Source organism: Triticum dicoccoides, chromosome 7B (genome assembly GCF_002162155.2).
Source record: "Triticum dicoccoides isolate Atlit2015 ecotype Zavitan chromosome 7B, WEW_v2.0, whole genome shotgun sequence".
Lineage (NCBI taxonomy): Eukaryota > Viridiplantae > Streptophyta > Magnoliopsida > Poales > Poaceae > Triticum > Triticum dicoccoides.
This window is the reverse complement of record NC_041393.1, coordinates 321,649,858-321,672,795: the sequence shown is the minus strand read 5'-3', so window position 1 is coordinate 321,672,795 and position 22,938 is coordinate 321,649,858.

Genomic DNA, 22,938 nt, shown 5'->3' with positions numbered 1-22,938 from the left:
TCTAGTATTGCTACTCACCGATTTCATTTTCCCCCAGGATCTGAGTTTTTAATCACTCAAGGACACCGGTAAGTGAATCGGTTGGATCGATTCCGCACTCCGATTCTATAACTAAGTAATTTTCATTGCTTCCGAGTTTAATAATCCTTCAAGTCATTCCTAGCCTGGTCGGCTATGTCAATATCGTGCCAAATTTTAACTGTGCTACCTGGTTCTTCTTCCCGGAGCACAATTTTGACGATGAGCTAAGCCTACATCGACTTTCCTCGTCATATCATTTTGTCTTGAATAGCAAGCTTAATTTCGAGTTTGTGTCATACCCGTGGTTCCAATAACCTTTCGCTTCATCATTCCTTTGACTTGATGTCATCGCCGATCGATTACATCTTCATTAAATCTGTCGACAAATGTTTCGTGATCATCATCAACATTCTGAGCTCTTCCAGGATATCAATCGAATTCATGATGAGAAATACAATCCTTGCCCCTCGATGATTTAAGTTATCATCGACAACATTCTTGCCTTCCCAACACAAACTTGTTCACATAATTTTGGTAATACACCCTTTTTGACATGTTGATGGATTGTTGCTGAGCCCGTCGGCCACACCCTCATCTTTTCTTTGCTGAAATTGTATGACTTATTTTCTAAGTTGTTTCCGATGGATCCTTTGTGTATCTGAAGTCCGACCTTTCCCTGATGACCATGTCAACACTATCCCGGAACATGTGTGTGGTACTCCGATCATCAACAAGAACACTGGGAGTGCAATGCTAACTATTCTTGATCAATTATCCAATCACCATTGTATGTGTAAACCTCATAAATTCCTTGCCCCTTTGTCTAAACGGTTTAATACTTGGAGTCCAATCATGCTCTGCCTTTCTTTGGGAAAGTTATACTCTAATACTTGGGTATAAACATTTTTCCTTTCCATTGGTCTGATTATCATAATAATCACATATTCCTTTCCATTGTTTTGTTTAACCTATCTTGTGATCCATATGTTCTAAGCAGTAATAGTTACCGGCTTATGTAAACACCTCGGTGTACAATTAGTCAGTAAGACCTTGTTATTATTGCTGTTGACATTCCGGTAACCACCGATGGACGAGAACTTCGCCTATTGGTCCGCCTCGTTTAATCGAGCAGGAAAATGGTTCTCTTTGTCCCTCGCCCTTGGTACCAACGTTGTTGGCGACATAACTGACAGACTATCCCCTGACATGCCTTTCCCTCATGACCGTGCAAGATGTCACCACCCTTCCTGCATTTAACCCACATGGTGGGCCCATAACCCACAGTTCCACTGGATCGAAACCTGACTCTCCTGTACATCCTTAATTCCGAAGTATCCTTTGCTCTTAACCTTGTGTGTTATCATGAGCCACCCTCTGAGAGATGATCTATTCCCAATGCTCTGAGCCCCCCTTCTCATACTCTGTTCAGGTATCGATCGTTTGTACATTCACATGAAACTTCCTATTGTACCTTCACACTTTGCTCTTGATGTTTTCTTAAGTTTCAACTCGAGAGATACTTCTGCCACATTCCCTTAATTGTTCATGAGATGATTAACCCTATAAAGATTAGTCCTCCTGAAGTTACCCATCACTTCCCCACTTAAATCTCGGGACGAGATTTCTTGTAGTGGAGGAGATTTGTAACACCCCGAGATTCATGCCACAGTAATCTCCCAATAATCATGCCATGTCATCATGACTACCTTGCTAGTTGCCACTTGTTCAAAACATCAAGTCCAAAATTCAAATTTATCAAACATGCAAACTAAAATGTTCAAAGTGTGGCAAATATTCCATAACTAATTATGGTGGTGACCCCACACTTTTGTAAAGTATTAAAATGCCCTTTTGTGAATATAAAGTGGGTTTAACAATTAATTAAATGCCTTTTCTAATTTATAAAATATTGAACTATTTTATTTGAGCCAAACTTTTTCTGCCATCTAAGGACATTGTCTAGTATTTATATGACATGATTCACTTTTTACAAAAATTGTTTAGTGGGTCAACTAAATGCAAAACAGGAGCTCAAAAACAAACAACCACGAAATTGAAAAACAAAGGTAAAAAAAAGCAAAAGGAAACAGCCCACCCCCTTGTCCCCATGGGCCTTAGCCCACCCAGCCGGCCCAACGTCTCAGCCAGCCCACCTACCCCATCGGTCGCCTTCGCCTACTGTTCTCCTGGCGCGACCGCTACAGGGACACGTCCCTGTCGGACCAGCTCGACGGCGCCACCCCGAGGGGATAAGGGCGTCGTCCCCTCGACGCCTCGAGCCCTCCCGTCCACTCACCGCTCCCCACTTGCGCCCCCTCGCTCTCTCTCTTGCCCACGCACTCGTCACCTCCTCCAGATCCATCGCCGAGCGCGGTCGTTGCCACTCGCCTCACTCTGCCATGGCCAGCAGGCACATCTCGCCTCGCCGTTGCGTCCACAAAGACCGCCGTCGTCCGCTGCGTCTACTACGGAGACGAAACGATCTAGAACCCCTTCCATCGTCGAGCCGGCCCTCTGCTTCCACCTCCGGCCACCGAAGGCCGCCGCCGTCGTTCTGCTGCACCGAGCCTCCCCCGAGCCCGCTCATGCACATCTGCAGGTCCACGGTGAGCAACAACGTCGATCCCCTTTCTTTCCTGTCGTTTCCCGTGCCTGTAGACCTCGTTGCCATTATGGTCGAACCTGCAACCGCCGACGAGCTCGCCGTCGTGGCCTCAGCCGCGGTCGCGTGCGCACGAGCTCACCGTCGAGCTCTTGCGATTCCCAAGGAGCCCGACCTGTCACACACGCAGCCCCATGAACCCCCCTTGCCCCCTGCGCTCGACCTCACCGAGCTCCAGCTTCGGCCGCCTCGGCCCTGTTCTGCGCGCTCACGCGTACGCCGTGCAGCGCCGCGCCCGCCGCCCAGCTCGTGTGCATACAGTTGCTGCTCTACTGAATGTACTGCTGCTGCTGAATGTGACTGTAGCTATATGGCTAGCTTTAGGAATTTTACACTGACTAACCTCCTAGACAGCCTCTAAACTGCTGTTAATTAACTATTGACAAGACTAAAATAAATATAGGTAGAAAGTACAGTTGACAAACTTCATTTTACCCCACTGGACCAAATCCATTTGATGTGCGGTTTAAATGCTATGAAAATCACAAATTGCTACCTTTGGTCAATAGAGAACATAATTAACACCTAGCATAGTGTGCTGCGTGTCGTGTGTGGTCTGTGCGTGTGTGCACAACCAGCCTCACGGCTGTGCCACCAGGCCGGCCCTTGTTTAGTTTAGTTGGTAATACTTTAGTGCTCAATTAGTATAACAACAAATGACAAGTGGTCCCCTCTGTTTATTAGCTTTAGTTAGTTGTTCTAAAAAGGCTAAGTCTATGATAAATGGGCCCCGCTGTTAATTAAGCAAGGTTTCCTAAAACTACTAAACTTAGAGTCAATGACATGCGGACCCACTTCTACTATTCATCGGTTGACTAGTCTCTGTTGACCTGGTCAACTGGGCCCTCTGGCCCCATCTGTCAGCCACATATGCACAATGTTGGGTACACTTCTGTGTACCCGTAGCATTTACTATATATTTTCAAAAAAATAATAATTTTAAAAATCATTTAAAAGTTTGAAATTCAATTTAAGATAATCCGTAAATCGGATGAAAAAGTTTTATACATGAAAGTTGCTCAGAACGACGAGACAAATCCGAGTACACTCTCCGTTCATCTGTCATGTGCCCCTATCATAGAGAACATGCAACTTTCCCCCTCCGTTTCATCTGTCCGAAAAATGCAAACTTCGGGGAAACATTCCCGGATGTTATCCCCCTTCGCCGGTAACGTGTAGCACCACGTTAGAACACGTCTAGCTATGCCTGTTGTCCTGTTATACACTTGCTTGCTATGTATTTACTGTTCCCCCCTTCTCTTCGGTAGACCCCGTGGCGGCTGTCGATGCCGCTGTAATCGACTACGTCACCGACGACCCCTCCATCTTGTCTGAGCAACCAGGCAAGCCCCCCCTTTGATCATCCCGATATCGCCCATTCCTTTCTCTCATGCTTGCATTAGATTTTTGCTACTGTTATTGTATGCTCCTATTCTGATGCATAGCCTGCTTTTATATCTGTTATTGTGCCTTACCTGCTTATCCTAAACTGCTTAGTATAGGTTGGTTAATGATCCATCAGTGACCCCCACCTTGTCCTTGTTGCCCCTGCTTCATCATTGAAGACCCGATCGACGGGATTGAAGACCAGGCCCCGGCACCGCACATCACTTTCCCCTTAGTTGCTCGACACTGCTGGGTTACTATCGAGTGCCGAGGGTGAGACCTTTACATCACTTCTGATGTTAACCCTGTAGTGTAGCTATTCGGTTGTGGTCATCGAGGGTGATTCCACCTTAACCAGTTCCGATATGACTCTGTCGTGCAACCCCTCAAGTGTGAACCTCGGGGGTGATTCCTCTTACGTTCACCTTGATGATTACATTGAGTGGAATTCACCGGGGGTGATTCCTCGGGTTTTCCCCTTGATGTTTAAACACACAGTTACTATGGTTACTATGACTTTACCCTGAACCATGTTCCTAAAGACGGGTCGACCTGGAAGGTGCCCGTGAGATAATTACGAGCCGTGGCCGGGCATTCTTAGCCCTTGCCGCAAGTCCTCGAGACGGGGCAACGGGGTCACATCTTTCGTGAGTCGCTGCTTGTTACCGCGCGTTCCCAATCCACTACGATTTGGATATTTGATCCGAGGGGCCTCTAGACTGATAGCACTAACCATCACGTGGGCATAGTATGGGCGTTCTGCGTCGTGTACATCAGCCGAAGCTTAATAGACGTCAGCGACGGAGCGGCGCGCGCCGGGTTGGACTGGTAAGCTCCTGCCTTTTTAGGGAGGTAGCTAGGTTTGCTCACCGGCCGCCCACGCAACGTGCAGGAGTTTCCGGGGCGATGGCCCATGACCCCTGGGGGCATAGGTTTAGTCCGGCGTGCTTGACCTCTCTATTAAGCCTAGGTCGGGTTGCGGCGTATTGTTTGGCTAAGGCCGGGCATGACCCAGGAAAGTGTGTCCGGCCGGAGTCAATCGAGCGTGGTGGGTAAGTTGGTGCACCCCTGCAGGGAAGAACTAATCTATGCATCAGTAACGGACACTTGGAGTTGTATCCCGATCGATACAACTAGAACTAGATACTCATGATGAGAAATGGATTGAGATGAGAAATGGATTGAGATGAGAAATGGATGGTGATGAGAATTGGATTGTGATGATAATTGGATAGTACGACTCTGGGATTTCTTTCTCGCAGGGAGTCGAGAAAGGATCTCTGGCCGAGGTTGATAACACTACTACTACTTTACTTTATGCTACTCTACTCCCTCCTGTTTGCTGCAAGATGATGGTTTCCAGAAGATGCTAGTCTTCGATAGGACTAGGCCCTCTCTCTATTCTGGCTTTTCTGCAGCCCAGTCCACTTATACAACCTTTCTTTGATAATGTTGCATATGTAGTGTAAATCCTTGCTTGCGAGTACTTTGGATGAGTACTCATGGTTGCTTTGCTACCCCTTTTCCCCTTTCTTTCTTCTTCCTGGTTGTTGCAACCAGATGGTGGAGTCCAGGAGCCAGATGCCACCTTTGACGACTACTACTACACCGAGGGCGTCTACTACCACATGACGGAGACCGCCGATGACCAGGAGTAGTTAGGAGGCTCCCAGGCAGGAGGCCTTGCCTTTTCGATCATAGATGCTTTTGTGCTAGCCTTCTTAAGGCAAACTTGTCTAACTTATGTCTGTACTCAGATATTGTTGCTTTCGCTGACTCTTGTGTTTTCGAGCTTATGTATTCGAGCCCTCGAGGCCCCTGGCTTGTAATATAAAGCTTGTATTTTTTTAATTTGTGTCTAGAGTTGTGTTGTGATATCTTCCCGTGAGTCCTTGATCTTGACCGTACAGATTTGCGTGCATGATTAGTGTACGATTGAATCGAGGGCGTCACATTGTCCTAAAGCAATAATAGAGAGCAGGAGCGAGAGAGTAGGATTGTATCGGCATGAACAAGGGAGTTTGCTTTCCTGGTAGATCAACAGGGGCGCTTGTCGGTGTCAAAACCGGCGGATCTCGGGTAGGGGGTCCCGAACTGTGCGTCTAGGCGGATGGTAACAGGAGACAAGGGACATGATGTTTTTACCCAGGTTCGGGCCCTCTCGATCAAGGTAAAACCCTACTCCTGCTTGATTAATATTGATGATATGGGTAGTACAAGAGTAGATCTACCACGAGATCGGAGTGGCTAAACCCTAGAATCTAGCCTATGGTATGATTGTTGTTCGTCCTACGGACTAAAACTCTCCGGTTTATATAGACACCGGAGAGGGCTAGGGTTACACAGAGTCGGTTACAATGGGAGGAGATCTTTGTATCGTATCGCTAAGCTTGCCTTCCACGCCAAGGAAAGTCTCGTCCGGAAACGGGGCAAGGTCTTCAATCTTGTATCTTCGTAGTCCAGGAGTTCGGCCAAAGGTCATAGTCTGGCCATTCGGACACCCCCTAATCCAGGACTCCCTCAGTAGCCCCCGAACCAGGCTTCAATGATGACGAGTCCGGCGCGCAAGTTGTCTTCGGCATTGCAAGGCGGGTTCTCCTGCAAATTCTCTGTATCCGTCGAATAGTGTCCGGCTTTTAGTGCGTGCTGCCCTCCTCTGCTTCTGTGCCCCATAATGACCATCTTCTATGTGTCGAACGAATGCGAAAAGCCAGGGGATTTTTTCAGTTACCCCCCTGGTTGCGTTAATGAACCGCCCATAAAAGAGACGGGGATTTAGATCCAATTCACACCATCTTCCCTCCACAAGATTTCATCAGAGTGCCTTCGACAGAGATCCATTCCACCATGGCCGGTTGGTGCAGCTCCTCCTCTCGCCCCTCCAGCGCTCGGCCTGGAGATTGGGGGCGGTGTTCCGTCCTGCATAGCGAGCTAGTAGTGCTTCAGTCCAAGGGGCTTCTTCCCCCAGCATATATGGTCCCAGTTCGAGCCAGGATTGCTACCTATAGCGGCGGAGAGCAGGCGGAGAGCGTCCTCCATCCCTCTCGAGGTGAGAGGGTATTCCTAGTCCCTTATTTAATGAGAGGACTCAGATTTCCAATTCATCCGTTTCTTTGAGGGTTGCTGGAGTTCTACGGCCTCCAGCTACACAACCTCACGCCCGCCTCCATTCTGCACATTGCGGGCTTCATGGCCCTCTGCGAGCTGTTCTTGGGCGTTGAGGCCCATTTCACGTTGTGGAAGAGGTTGTTTTGCCGTGTGCCTCATTCTCAGGAGGGGTCTATTTATCAAGTGGGCGGAGCCAAACTATGGCGCATCACCGGGACCGGATATCTATCCGGCACCCCAAAGAGGGCGTTCGAAGACTGGCCCTCAGAATGGTTTTATATAGATGACGTCCCCCTGTCGGACCCTGTACGGATCGGCCTCCCCGAGTTCAATAATGCTTCATTGAAGAATCGCCTGAGTTGGCGCCCACGGAACCCTCAGAGGGAAGCTGACAGGGACGTCCTGTACCTGATGAGCCGGATAAGGTTGTTGGCTCATTCCGGACTGACCATGATCAAGGTCATGGCCATATGCATCACGCGAGGGGTGCAGCCGCTTCAATACAGAGGCCACCCCATGTGAGATTTCAACGGGGAGGATGATGCTACCCGGTGCAGCCGCAAGGGGCCAGATTCGGCCGCCACTTTAACGAGAATCTTATCCGCTTTGTACAAGAGGGAGGAGGAAGAATTCCTCCGTGTCAACCTGGAAGGCGGATTCTCTATGTACAATCCTCCTAGTTGGGTGAGCGGACACTTTCACTTGCCTATCCATTTTCGAAATTCCCGTAGTTGAGTACTTAGACTAGTAATGTTTAAACGCAGGAGCTGCACCAGGCTGTGAAGGAAATAAACAGCCCTGCTCCACAACCCGAGGATCCGGAATGGTCCCTCGATCCGGACTCCCAAGAAGATCCGGACTTATGCGTGCAGTTGGTTGATGGAGTATTTCATCAATTGAGCAAGGATAACTCCTTAGTGGCCATCATGGCCGACTACCCCGGACTACTTCCAGCTTCCAAGGTAACTAAGACCAAAGTCCCAGTATTCTCATGCTTTATCTTGCATGCCGTGCACTAACAGCGCTTCGCAGGGTAAATCCTTGAGCCGGAAGGCCGAGCCCACGGTGGGCAGCCAACAAGGGCCGCTGAAACCAGGCGGGCCAAAAAGAAGTGCGGACCAGATCGAGATTCCGGTGCAATGGTATGGTGTGCGGATTTAACGCCTAGGGTTTATGCCCTTGAGTCTTACTAATGCTCATGATTTTCTTAGAAAGAAGAGAGCCCGCCGGACTATGTTCCCGGCCAAGGTTCGAGGCCGGGTCCGGAAGCGGAGGCGGACACGGGACGCGCCTCAGGCGCTCCTCCGACAGAGGGCGCCGACGGGCTATCTGCCACCAATTCAGAGGTGGAGAGTGCCCTAAACCACAGGCGTCGCCGGACTGTTCTCCGTGACGCGTGTTTCTCCCCAAAGGCGTTGGACGCCTTTAATATAGGAGATGCGTATCTCTGTGCTGCTCAAAATGGTCTAGCCAGAGCCAAGGAGCAGTATGTGAAAAACATACAGGTGAGTAGAATTGAAGGTTATATATGTCAGTAGCCCCCGAGACTTGAAACAGTGAAGATAACTGTTTGAAGGATCATGTGCTATGCAGTGTCTTACAAAGAAGAACACGCAATTGTCTCAGGAGCTCGAAGGGTGCAAGGCTCAGCTCGAGGCCGCATTGGCCACTTCAGAGAATGTCAAGGGGACGCCCGCAGGTAATATGTGCTTCGAAAGGTACCTCCGTTTTGAAATGCGGCAGGCGTGCAACCCAGACTATAATAATGCAGATGAGGTCGGAGTAAATCCGGACCAGCAACAACTCCTACATCAACTAAAGGCTGGCGAGAACATGCTGACGAGGGTGAGGCAAGAGAAGAACAAGCTTCAAGACGCCAATACCCAGCTGGGCGAGGAACTGAAAGACGTTCGCATTCAGCTGTCTTCTGTCGTGAAGGAGAATCGGCGACTTCGACATGGCATTTTTAGTAAGTGCTTGAGCGAATCTTCGAAAGAAGAATTCGGCGAGGAAGTCGATTTGACAGAGTTATGTCTGTAGGTCTGCTAACGGGTCGTCCGGCGGAGGAAATGCCCGGTTCATCGGGAGACCTTCTTCTCGAGCTGTTGCAACTACACGAACGAGTTCGGCAGGCAATGCGAGGCGTTGTCCAGGCTATGTGGCCATCCCTCTCCGTGCCCGAAGGCCTTGAGGAGATTGCCAAGAAGCTGGAGGGAGTGCGGCAGCGCTTCCGGTTATGGAAGATATCGGCTTGCCGTCAAGGTGCCAGGGAGGCCTGGGCCATGGTGAAGACTCGGTACACGAAGGCTGACCCAAACCACATGGCCGAGGTCGGCCCTATAGGTCAGGACGGAAAGGAGATACCGGTCAGCTTGGCATATGGCCAGGTGGAGCTGGCCGCAAAGTATTCCCAACAGGACTGTAAATTAGACCGCCTGTTAGATGGCATTGAAGAAGAATATGCCGAGTCGGATTGACTATGTAAAAAATGACATAAAAATGTCCTCTAGCCGGATTGTAGATCATTTGTCATTGCGGACCTTTTCGCTTCGACCTCTGGAACCTATAGTCCGGAGTGTGTCCGAATACCCTCTTTGTTATGTAAGAACCGGGGCATGCATGGAGATAAGGCGTAGGGGTCATAAGTGCTTTAGCAGACAAGTGCCCAACTAGTTATGTTATATTACATGGTTAGTAAGAAACATCTTCCAGAGAGAATAGTTCCATTAGGGGTTCCTTTCCCTAGGAGGCATGCCCTAAAGTGCATGTCCGAACTGCCAGAAAGAGCAGAAAATCATCTGGGGGCAAAAAAAGTAAATACAAAAGATCATCTTTTAGCTCACCGACCGAATATTCCCTTAAGAACGCTAGCTTTCGGGTTCACCCAGTCTGAGGTACACATCCGGCTGACCCGGCAGTAACAATTGCAGAGGTGCTCCCTTTACCACCTAGCCGAACAAACGGGAACGTAGGGGTAAGCACAGGAGCCAGGCAACCCAGCTTGGCCAAAACTTAAGTCATATCGATGCATATAATGGTGTATAAAAGGTTCATGCGGAAGCATTACACATGTTTTGGGCATGAGGCCCGTTTTATATAAACTTCTTGGTAGAGAAGCCCCCAGGTATTGTGAGCGCAGGTAGCGCGTCGGGTGCGTGCGAATATTGCACATGCAAGCCCCTAAGGGCTTGTGAGAAAAAAAATGGGAAGGGAGAAGGAACAAAATCCCGGACTGCCAAAAATAAAAACAAAAAAAGTAAACAAAGGGACGAGGGAAGGAGACGAACACGGAGTCCGGTGCGAGGCGTAGAACCTTCGTAGGCGTGCTGCATTCCATGGGTTCGGCTCGAGTCGGTTGTCCGATGCGCCTCACAGACGGTACGCTCCGCCGGTCAGTACTTGGTCGATGATGAAGGGGCCCTCCCATTTGGGCTTTAATTTATCCTTTTTCTTGTCTGGAAGGCATAGAACTAGTTCGCCAACGTTATATGTTTTGGCCCGTACTTCTCTGCTTTGATATCTTCGAGCCTGCTGTTGATAGAATGCGGAACGAGCCTTTGCCACGTCGCGCTCCTCTTCCAATGCGTCCAAGCTGTCCTGCCGATCGAGCTCGGCTTCTCTTTCTTCGTACATGCGCACTCGAGGTGAGTCATGGATTATGTCGCATGGCAGTACTGTCTCTGCGCCGTATACCATAAAAAATGGTGTGAATCCGGTAGTGCGATTCGGCGTGGTCCGCAGCCCCCAGAGTACGGAGTCAAGCTCCTCTACCTAGTGCGTGTCCGATTCCTTGAGGGATCGCACTAGTCTGGGTTTAAAGCCGCTCACAATGGGACCGTTGGCTCGTTCGACTTGACCGTTAGTTTGAGGGTGATAGACTGAAGCGTAGTCGAGCTTGATGCCCATGTTCTTGCACCAAAGTTTGACTTCATCGGCTGTGAAGTTTGTGCCGTTGTCGGTTATGATGCTGTGGGGGACACCGTAACGGTGTACAACCCCGGAAAGGAAGTCTATCACTGGTCCGGATTCGGCCGTATTTACAGGCTTGGCTTCTATCCATTTGGTGAATTTTTCCACCATGACTAGTAGGTATTTTTGCTTGTGGGTTCCTCCTTTAAGGGGTCCGACCATGTCAAGCCCCCAGACCGCGAAAGGCTTGGTAATGGGTATAGTTTGTAGGGTGGTAGGCGGCATGTGGCTTTGGTTGGCGAATAACTGGCAACCAATACATCGTTGTACTAAGTCCTGAGCGTCTGCCCGGGCCGTTGGATAATAAAATCCGGTACGGAAGGCCTTGCTTACAAGGGCCCGGGCTGCGGCGTGGTGCCCGCCGAGTCCGGCATGGATTTCAGCCAAAAGGTCTCGTCCTTCTTCTTCGGAGATACACCTTTGCAGGACTCCGGTTGTGCTTTTCTTGTAAAGCTCTCCCTCATGGACTTTGTAGGCTTTAGATCGCCGCACTATGCAGCGGGCCTCGTTTTGGTCCTCGGGAAGTTCCTGCCTAGTTAGGTAGGCTAGGAATGGCTCTGTCCAAGGGGCAATGGCTGCCATTATTTCGCAGGCTGACGGCGTTGTTTCGTTGGCGTAGCCCCCAATTGTGTCAGGATGCTTGGTGAGGGGCAGTGTAGTTGTGTCCGGGCTATCGTTTCCAGATTCTCCGTCCCATGATACAGATGGCTTGAACAGCCTTTCTAGGAAGATGTTGGGAGGGACGGCCTCGCGCTTGGCGCCGATGCGTGCCAGTACGTCTGCTGCTTGGTTGTTTTCCCGGGCTATGTGATGAAATTCGAGCCCCTCAAACCGAGCTGACATCTTTAAGATGGCGTTGCGGTAAGCTACCATTTTCGGTTCCTTGGCGTCGAAGTCTCCATTTATTTGGGATATTGCGAGATTTGAATCCCCGCAGACCTCTAGGCGTTGAATGCCCATGGAGACTGCCATTCGGAGGCCATGTAATAGGGCCTCGTATTCGGCTGCGTTGTTCGAATCCGTGTACATTATCTGAAGTACGTGTTGGACTGTGTCCCCGGTTGGGGACGTCAGAACGACGCCAGCCCCCAAGCCAGCCAGCATTTTGGAGCCATCGAAGTGCATGATCCAGTTGGAGTATGCGCCGGATTCTTTAGGGAGTTCGGCTTCAGTCCATTCGGCAATGAAGTCGGCCAAAACCTGCGACTTAATAGCTCGCCTTGGCTTGTAGGTTATGTCGAATGGGAGGAGCTTGATGGCCCATTTGTCAATCCAGCCCGTTGCGTCGCGGTTGTTTATAATGTCATTAAGGGGTACTTTGGATGCCACTATTATGGAGCACTCTTGAAAGTAGTGTCGCGGCTTCCGGGATGCCATGAACACTGCGTATGCTATCTTTTGATAATGCGGGTACCGTGACTTGCATGGAGTTAGCACAGTGGACATGCAGTACACTGGTTTTTGGAGGGGGAACTTGTGTCCGTTCGCCTCTCGTTCGACGACGAGCACCGCGCTTACCACTTGATGGGTTGCCGTGATGTATAATAGCATTGGTTCGCCCGTGTTGGGCGCGGCCAGGACTGGATTTGTTGCCAATATGGCTTTTATTTCTTCGAGTCCGGCCATGGCGGCCTCCGTCCTCTCGAAGTGGTCGGTGCGCCGTAGGAGGCGATAGAGGGGTAATGCCTTTTCTCCTAAGCGGGAGATAAAGCGGCTTAGAGCCGCCACGCATCCTGTCAGTTTTTGTATTTGTTTGAGGTCCTTTGGGGTATCTAATTGTGACAGAGCTCAGATCTTGGCTGTGTTTGCTTCGATTCCTGTACCAGATACAATGAAGCCCAGGAGCTTTCTGGCTGGTACACCGAAAACGCATTTTTCCGGGTTGAGCTTAATGTCATATGTTCGGAGATTGTCGAACGTGAGCCTCAAGTCGTCTACTAGAGTATCAACGTGTTTGGTTTTGACGACCACGTCATCTACATATGCTTCGACCGTTTTGCCGATCTGGTTGGCTAGACATGTCTGAATCATGCGCTGATATGTTGCGCCGGCGTTTTTGAGCCCGAAGGGCATCATGTTGAAGCAGAGTGGGCCGTATAGGGTGATGAATGCCGTTGCGGCCTGGTCTGACTCTGCCATCTTGATTTGGTGGTAGCCAGAGTATGCATCGAGGAAACACAACGAGTCGTGTCCTGCGGTGGCGTCGATGATTTGATCAATTTGGGGGAGTGGGAAAGGGTCCTTTGGACAGGCCTTGTTTAGGTCTTTGAAATCGACACATAGGCGCCAGGATTTGTCCTTCTTTGGTACCATCACCAGGTTTGCTAGCCAGTCTGGATGTTTTATGTCTCTGATGAACCCGGCTTCTAGTAGTTTTGCTAGCTCCTCTCCCATGGCTTGTCTCTTAGGTTCGGAAAAGCACCGTCGGCTCTGCTTGACGGGTTTAAACCCTTTTAAGATGTTCAGGCTGTGTTCGGCCAGCCTGCGTGGGATTCCTGGCATATCCGAGGGGTGCCAGGCGAAAATGTCCCAATTTTCTCGCAGAAAGTCTCTGAGTGCGGCGTCTACATCGGGCTTTAATTGTGCCCCGTTGGATGGACTTGGAATTTGACTATTTCGTATGCTGGTTTAAAAGAGGTGGACTTGGATCTCTTGTCTAGTATCACGTCGTCCCTGTCCACCATGGAGCGCAACACCGTTAATTCCTCCGCCGCTAGGGCCTCAGATAATGCCTCTAGGGCCAGTGCGGCTGTCTTGTTTTCCGCGTGGAGCGCTATGTCCGGATCACTTGCGAGAGTGATGATTCTGTTGGGCCCGGGCATTTTGAGCTTCATGTACCCATAATGGGGTATGGCTTGGAAAATTGTAAATGCTTCTCGCCCTAGCAGGGCGTGGTAGCCGCTGCTGAACGGGGCCACTTGAAACGTGACCTCCTCGGATCTGTAATTGTCCGGTGTGCCGAACACCACATCCAGTATGATTTTTCCTGAACAGCACGCTTCCCGGCTTGGGATTATTCCCCTAAAAGTTGTGTTGCTTCGCTCAATGCGGCTCCAGTCAATTTCCATTTTTCGCAGGGTTTCCTCACAGATGAGGTTGAGTCCACTGCCACCGTCCATAAGTACCTTTGTAAGTCGAAAGCCGTCCACTATTGGACTGAGGACCAATGCGGCTGGTGCTCGGGCTGTCCGGAATTTAGGTTCGTCACTGGCATTAAAGGTGATAGCCGTGTCACTCCATGGGTTTATTGTTGCTACTTGGTAGACTTCGGCGAGGTTGGGAGCGTTCGTTTCCTTGCATTGTTTGATGTGAACATCTCGAAGACTGTCGATACCGTACTGGGGAGGTATTCTTCGGGTGCTGGAGTTAAAAGCTCCTCGCCGCTTCTGGCTAACTGCCGTAGTATCCAACATTCTCTGAGGCTGTGCGTTGGTGTGGCTTTCCCTGAATTATGAATTGTCCATTGAGCCATCCTTCCAATACGGTCCCGTACCCTATAGAGGGCTTTTGTTTTTTGATATTTGGCTCGGTTGCCTGGCGATAATGTGCCCTTTTGTTTCGGACTCGTGTTATATTCGGGGCCGGATTGTCCCAGAATTTATCTTCGGTTTTCCGAACGCTTTCAATCGCACAGTACTTTTGTACTATGGATGTCAAGTCGGCGAATCGTGTAATTTCACGGCGACTTATGGCGTTGAGGATTCCGATGTCCGTGTAGTTGTTAAGGAAGTGTAAAATTGCTTCTTTCTCACGGCAGTCCTTTATCCTGTTCATAACCAGGAGGAATCTGGCCCAGTAGTGGTGTACTGCTTCTCCGGACTCTTGCCGTATTAGGGATAAATCCCGTATAGTTGGGTGGGCGGGTGGAAATAAATCCGGAACCCTGCCCGATGTAAGATTCAGGGGCCGAGCAGTTTCTGAATTCGGAAGCTTGCTGCCTGACTTTAAGTTCAGGGTTCGGCCGACATCCTTCCCTTCGCTGGTTTCCGGCTTGGAGGGATCGGGAATCCGGACGCATCTGGTCCTTAGGGCGGGCGATGATTCGCCGCATTGTTCTTCCACCACTTCGACGTGGTGGGTAATCTGGGGAGAGTCAAGCTCTCTCTGATCAGGTTTAAGCCCAATCTGGTCCTAATCGGTAGCGACTCCCAGGGCTGCAATGCGATCCAAGAGTTCGTTCAGGGAGAAGAGCTCCATCGGATCTAACTGCTCGGCGAGCTCCGAGCTGATGCGAAGATTGCTTTCGATGGCCCGAGAGGTCATCGTTGGCGCGTCGGCCGGACTGGCGGTCATCAAAAACCAGCCTAGCCGGAGAGTTTGGCCGACAGCCAAAGCTCCTTTAGCAACAACGCCGTCTTTAAAGATGGGGTGCGGCATCCTTCCTAATGGTGACGACACAATGAAACTCTCAATGAAAGCACCAATATCGGTGTCAAAACCGGCGGATCTTGGGTAGGGGGTCCCGAACTATGCATCTAGGCGGATGGTAACAAGAGACAAGGGACACGATGTTTTTACCCAGGTTCGGGCCCTCTCGATGGAGGTAAAACCCTACTCCTGCTTGATTAATATTGATGATATGGGCAGTACAAGAGTAGATCTACCACGAGATCGGAGTGGCTAAACCCTAGAATCTAGCCTATGGTATGATTGTTGTTCGTCCTAGGGACTAAAACTCTCCAGTTTATATAGACACCAGAGAGGGCTAGGGTTACACAGAGTCGGTTACAATGGGAGGAGATCTTCGTATCATATCGCTAAGTTTGCCTTCCACGCCAAGGAAAGTCCTGTCCGGACACGGGGTGGGGTCTTCAATCTTGTATCTTCGTAGTCCAGGAGTTCGGCCGAAGGTCATAGTCCGGCCATCCGGACACCCCCTAATCCATGACTCCCTCAGCGCTGCTCCACAGACAGGTACTCTGGAGCACTCTCCGGAGGAGGACCTATCAAAAAGGAATGGTGTCGACAATCAATACACAAGCATATGCAACAATGCGATGCATGAACATGGCATAAACATGTGATGTTGTTTGATCTAATGCAACTAGCATTATTCATTTGGGTGAAGTCCATTTGAACCAAGGGTTGAAATGCAACTCCAAATTAAACATTCATAAATGCCATTTAAGTGTTTTCACTTATATAGTAGGTATAAGTTTTTTTGTCATGGATGAAACTAGTACAGATGGATAGATTGAATTTCTCTGATAATTTTTCATATATAAATTATTACAATCTGAGCTATGGTTGAATTTATATGAATTTTTGAAGTTTGTAACAATTTCTAGAATTTCCTCATTTATTTTAAAACCAGAAAAAGATTAATTGCGTCAGCACTGCGTCATGCTTGTGTCAGTAAGTCAACTGCGCTGACCAGGTCCAACCTAACGTGTGGGGTCCACACGTCAGTGTCACAGTTAATTAATAGAGTTAGTTAACACTAACACTAACCCTAATTATAATTTAGCCAGAGTCGGGCCCCACCTGTCATTGACCCACAGGGGTCAAAACTGGTCAACTGGGTGGTCAAACCCAGTCACCTGCCAGCGTTTAGCCACTGGCAAGGCCGAACACGGCGGAGGGGATAGGAAAACACCCTCTGGTGACCAAACGCACGACGGAAACCATGGGCGAGGAGCTGGGGCTCGTCCGCGTCATTTAGAGCAAGCGGGAGGCTGCGGGGGTGCGAGAGCTCGTCGGAAACGAGCTCGGAGTGGCGGCCGGAGCACGACGAGGTGCGCGCGCAACGCGCGGTGCACGCCAGGGGTTGCTGGTGGTGGTGTTGGCCTGCTAGGGGTTGCTGAGTGATGTCTACTACACAACCTTCTTCTTGTAGACGTTGTTGGGCCTGCAAGTGCACAGGATTGTAGGACAGTAGCAAATTTCCCTCAAGTGGATGACCTAAGGTTTATCAATCCGTAGGAGGCGTAGGATGAAGATGGTCTCTCTCAAACAACCCTGCAACCAAATAACAAAGAGTCTCTTGTGTCCCCAACACACCCAATACAATGGTAAATTGTATAGGTGCACTAGTTCGGCGAAGAGATGAAGATACAAGTGCAAAATAGATAGTAGATAAAGGTTTTTGTAATCTGAAATAATAAAAACAGCAAGGTAGCGAGCGATAAAAGTGAGCGTAAACGGTATTGCAATGATAGGAAACAAGGCCTAGGGTTTATACTTTCACTAGTGCAAGTTCTCTCAACAATAATAACATAGATAGAACATATGACAAGCCCTCAACATGCAACAAAGAGTCACTCCAAAGCCACTAATAGCGGAGAACAAACGTAGAGATTATGGTCAGGTACGAAACCACCACAAAGCTATTCTTTCGAATCGATCTATAAAAGAGTGTGTACTAGAATAACACCTTAAGACACAAATCAACCAAAACCCTAATGTCACCTAGATACTCCATTGTCACCTCAAGTACCCGTGGGCATGATTATAAGATATGCATCACACAATCTCAGATTCATCCAACCAACATAAAAGTACTTCAAAGAGTGCCCCAAAGCTACTACCGGAGAGTCAAGAACGTGTGCCAACCCCTATGCATAGGTTCATGGGTGGAACCCGCAAGTTGGTCACCAAAACATACATCAAGTGGCACATGATATCCCATTGTCACCATAGATAATCATGGCAAGACATACATCAAGTGTTCTCATAAAGACTCAATCCGATAAGATAACTTCAAAGGGGAAACTCAATTCATCACAAGAGAGTAGAGGGGGAGAAACATCATAAGATCCAACTACAATAGCAAAGCTCGGATACATCAAGATCGTGCCATAGAAGAACACGAGAGAGAGATCAAACACATAGCTACTGGTACATACCCTCAGCCCCGAGGGTGAACTACTCCCTCCTCATCATGGATAGCGCCGGGATGATGAAGATGGCCTTCGGTGATGGGATCCCCCTCCGACAGGGTGCCGGAACAGTGTTCCGATTGCTTTTTGGTGGCTATAGAGGCTTGCGGCGGCGGAACTCCCGATCTATCTTCTGTTCTGGAAGTTTTTCGGTACGTAGGTATATATGGGTGCAGGAAGTACGTCGGTGGAGCTACGGGGGTCCCATGAGGCAGGGGGGCACGCCCAGGGGGAGGGCGCGCCCCCACCCTCGTGAGCACCTCCCGTATCTCCTGACGTGCACTCCAAGTCCATCGGGTGGCTTTCCTTCCAAAAATAACTTCTCTAGTTAATTTTGTTCCGTTTTGACTCCGTCTGATATTCCTTTTCCTCGAAACACTAAAATAGGCATAAAACAGCAAATCTGGGCTGGGCCTCCGGTTAATAGGTTAGTTGTGAAAATAATATAAAAGTGGATAATAAAGCCCAATATTGCCTAAAACAGTAGATAAAGTAGCATGGAGCAATAAAAAATTATAGATACGTTGGAGACGTATCACTGAGCGCAGTGGCATGCGCGGGCGCGAGCTACGGTGGCCAGGGCGACGGCGGCGACATGAACGGCGTCGAGGAGCCACGGCCATGGCGGGGAACGGAGCTACGGTATGCGAAGAGAAAAATAGAGAAGGGGAAACATATCAGGAGCTCACAACGAGCACCATGGGCTTGACGGCGAGCTCGGGGGCGCGCTGAGGTCGACGGGGCAATGATGGCGATCTCCAGCGGCGGGAGGTGAAGACGATGGTGATGGCGGCTCTCTAGGGCCTACCGCGGCGCGCGGCTCGACGGAGATGCAGTAGACGTCATGACAGAGCTTGTGGACACGAGGAGAGGGCGAGGGGGAGGCGATAGCTACGGCAGCGGCGAGCGGCGGCGACGGCAGCGCTCGGCTGTTGTGAGAGGGAGAGATCCAGGGGAGGAGGGAGAGCAAGAGAGAGTGACAGAGGTCCTGGGTGGCACGTGGAGTCGTCCAGGACGTCTAGGCGTCGATGGGGAGGGGCAGGCTGGCAGGAGGTGGCGCAGTGCGTGCATGCGCGCGGCGACCACGCGCCCGTGGCCTCCTGGTGGGAGGTTGGTGGTGACTGGCAGGGCCAGCTGGCTGGGTCAGCCTATTGGGCCGCACAGTGCCAGGCCGCCAGGTGGGCCTCTTCTTTTCATTTTTTCTATTTTTCTTTTTCAGACATTGTTTTGATATAATAATAATACTAAACCATTTTATTTTCTTCTGTCTATTTTTGTAGGAACTAGTTGGATTTTTTAGAGCTCCTCAACAACTAACAGAATTATTGGACACTATTATATATATATATAAATATATATCCAATGCAAATAATTACTGGATTAATCGAAATGGCCAACAATAAATATTTATGAGCTCCTTAAAATATTGGTATGAATTTTACCTCTGACCAATATTTCCAGAGAGAATCATGACCATTTTCTTGGACCTTTTTGGAGCAATTTTTATCTGGGTCATTTCCAGAAATGATTTCTGAGGGTTTCAAAAATCCCCAATTCAATTTTAAATGAAATTTAAACATGATGCACAAATGACTAGCTAATGTAGGTCATACCAGAACTAGGGATTTGACAAGTTTCCTCCTCTTCCTGGCCATTATTGCCGGGGATACGGAGGGCTGAGTCAAATGGAGAACAAAAGTCCCTGGTACCACAGGGAGTTTTTGTGCAGCGCACTTTGACAGATGATCAGCAACGTTGTTTTACGCATGACGTACGTGCTCTGTTTGCAATCCGCCAAAGCGCTCCTCCAACTTTCTCACTTCCTCAACGTATGCCTCCATCAATGGACTTTGGTAATCCTTGTTCACTTTTCTCACCACAAGTTGCGAATCTCCGCGGATGATCAACTTCTTGATCCTCGGTTCTATCGCAATCTCGAGCCTGTCAAGGAGCCCTTCATCCCGTATTATTGGTAGCCTCCTCCCAGGGAAAATACATCTGGACGACATACTTAAGGTGTTCCCCAATGGGAGCAATAAGAAGCAAGCCAGACCCTACACCTTGCAGGGAGAAGGCACCATCGAAATACCTAATCCGTTCCTGGGGCGCTTCCGTACCGGGAATAACAGTCTCCAACATTGGCATCCATTCTGCAATGAACTCTGCCAGTGCTCTACTCTGAATAATTGATGTGCTCTCAAACTTCAAACCAAATCTGGATAATTCCAAGGCCCACTCCACTATCCTGCCGGTGGTCTCGGGGTTTCTGAATATTCTTTGTATAGGAAAGCGGGTGACAATCGTGATCTCATGGGCTTGGAAGTAGTGGCGCAGTTTCCTTGAGGCCATGATGAGGCTAAAAAACAACTTTTGCACGCCAGAGTACCTTGATCTAGCCCCCCTGTAACAGGGAGCTGACGAAGTACACTAGGCGATGCACCACTTTCTTCCTTGCCGCAACCTTGGGACTGTCTCCGCTATCTCGCTCTCCCTTGTCTTGAACTGTGTCTGACGTTGCCGGGGTGTGTTCGCTTTCCTCCTCGGAGGGGACAATGGCTGTGGCTGCTGCTTCATCTACTTCTTGCTGCGCCACTAGTACTACACTAACCAGTTGATTAGTTGCCGCTAAGTATAGCAGCAACGACTCTTGTGGTTTGGGAGCGACCAAAGTGGGCATAGAGGAAAGATAGGTTTTCAAATCTTGTAGTGTAGCATCCACCTCCGGGGTCCACTCCACAGGTCCTACCTTCAAGATTTTGAAGAACGGCAAGGCATGCTTGGCAGTCTTGGAAATGAAGATGCTAAGTGCCGCAACAGATCCAGTCAAACGCCTCACGTCCTTAACTTTCTTGGGTGCTTGAATCTACTCGATAGCCTTGATCTTGTCGGGGTTCGCCTCTATTCCCTAATGGGACACAGAGAAGCCAAGTAGCTTGCCGGAAGGAACGCCAAACACGCACTTCTCTGGGTTCAACTTCGGGTTGATCTTGCACAGATTAGCGAAGGTTTCTATCAAATCCTGAATGAGGGTTTATCTGTCCTTGATGTTGACCACAATATCATCCATGTAAGCTTCAATGTTTCTATACAGCTGGGACTCAAAGCCAATCAGGACTGCCTTTGCCAAAGTGGATCTGGCGCTCTTGAATCCAAAGGGCATCCTTACGAAGTAGTACGTGCCACATGGGGTGATGAACACCGTCTTCTCTTCGTCCTCCTTGGACATAAAGATCTGACAGTATCCAAAATATGCATTCAGGAAAGAAAGAAGGTCACACCCGAAGGTGGAATCCACAATCTAGTCGATGTGCGGTAGGGGAAATGGGTCCTTCGGGCATGCCTTGCTTAGATCCATGAAATCTACACAAAGCCTCAATTTCCCATTAGCCTTGCGCACCACCCTAGATTTGCTAACCATGTTGAATGCAGGACTCCTCTGACCAGACCAGTTGCCTCAAGTTTCTTGATCTCCTCGGCAATTAATTGCTTCCGCTCCAAAGCTTGCTTCCGGACATTCTGCTTGACGGGTCGGGCATGAGGGCAGACAGCAAGGTGGTGCTTAATTACCTCCCTGGGACCTCCGGGGATATCAGATGGTTGTCAGGAAAACACATCAATATTCGCCCGCAGGAAGGCAACGAGTGTGCTTTTCTATTTGTCATCGAGGGTGGCACTGATAGTGAAGGTACCGTCAGCGCCAGCCAACCCTACCGGGACCTTTTTCACAGCAGGTGCAACAGCCTAGGGTCTCTTGCTATTGGAACTTTCTGACAAGTCATCAACGGGCACAATGTACTCCGAAGAGGTATGTTTCCCGGATTCCTTGCAGGCATCCTTACTATCTCTCTTCTTTTTCTTGCTTTCCTTGTCGAGAAAAGTTGTTTCAATTGCCTCTGCCGCGACTGCTTCCCGGTACATCTTGTCCACATAAATGATTGCTTCCTTCTCGTCTGATGGAATGGAAATGATGCCTATCGGCCTTGGCATCTTCAAGGTGTTGTAGGCGTAGTGGGACGCTGCCATGAATTTTGCTGAAGCTGGGCGACCAAGGATTCCATTGTATGCCAGGGGGAGGTCGACCACATCAAACAGAGTCTTCTCAGTCTGGTAATTCACCCCCCCCCCCCCGAATGTCATTGGCAACGTGATCTTCCCCTTAGGACGACTCCTGCCGGGGTTGATTCCTTGAAAGGTTCCAGTAACCTCGAGCTCTTCCTATGTTATCTAATGTTTGCTGATGACCTTCGGAGAAATCATATCCAACCCGACCCCACCGTCAACCAACATCTTCCTAACTTTGAGGTTGTGGATTGTTGGTGAGACCAACAATGGCAAGCACCCTACCGCGATGGTGTGGTCAAGTTGGTCCTCTTCACCAAATACGATGGGCATGCAGGACCACTTGAGTGGCCTCCGTGAATCGGCCGCTGGCTCCATGGCATTGACTTCATGTGCCCACTGTTTAAGTTGGCAGTGAGAGGAGTGCAGAGATGCACCCCTGTCAATGCACAGGGCGTTAGTGGCTTTCTGGAACTCCTGCCCGCTGGTTTCCTCTTCATCCCCTCTATCACTCTTATCATTGCAATCTTCCTTCTCACGGCCTCTAGCGGGTTTTCCTTGATTCCGAGGAGCCTTGCCGGGGCGTCTAGCTCCGCCGCCTCGGCCCTTCCCGCATGCGCCACTCTGACCTTTCTCCTTATCATGCTTCTCATATTCAGTCCTCTGCTTCTTGACGTGCTTCTCGACCTGATGACACTCCTGGAGATCGTGGCCCTTGGTCTGATGGATCTTGCAGTATGACCCATCACCTTTCCCAGCCTCACTACAAGAAATATGTCAACTAGTGACCTTCTGTTAGTGACCCTGGAAGAATTGGTCATAGATCTATGACCATTTTAGACCAATTGGTCAAAA